Here is a 427-nt window from a genome sequence, read left to right as displayed (position 1 = left end):
GATTTCAGCCCAACTTTGGCTATAAATACAACACTATTCTGCTCAGAATTTCACTACGATTTTCTGAGTTTTCTCTCCTTCTTCTGCATACTTTTAGCATCAAACAAAGAAAAAAGTAAGTGTGATTTGCAACCGAACTTTGTGTTCGCTGAAACACTGGGGTTTGAAGTACCACTACACCAGTGTGTAATTCGTTCTATCTTGGGAGAAAATAATCCATAACCTTGGGTACTAGGAGGGGATTAAATTCCTTAAGAAAACACTGTGAATTCAGTGGGCTCGAATTGGTTTTATATCATTTCTGTTTATGTTCATTTCTGTTTATATTCATTTATATTTCCAGAATTATTTTACAAATATAGTCTACTAACAGATTGGTTGAGCTATGAACTGAGCCATTTAAAGATGGCAGGCTAAGAACAAAATA

Source organism: Nicotiana attenuata, unplaced genomic scaffold (genome assembly GCF_001879085.1).
Source record: "Nicotiana attenuata strain UT unplaced genomic scaffold, NIATTr2, whole genome shotgun sequence".
In the NCBI taxonomy this organism is placed as follows: domain Eukaryota; kingdom Viridiplantae; phylum Streptophyta; class Magnoliopsida; order Solanales; family Solanaceae; genus Nicotiana; species Nicotiana attenuata.
The sequence above is the reverse complement of the archived record's forward strand: the minus strand, read 5'-3'. Positions refer to the sequence as shown.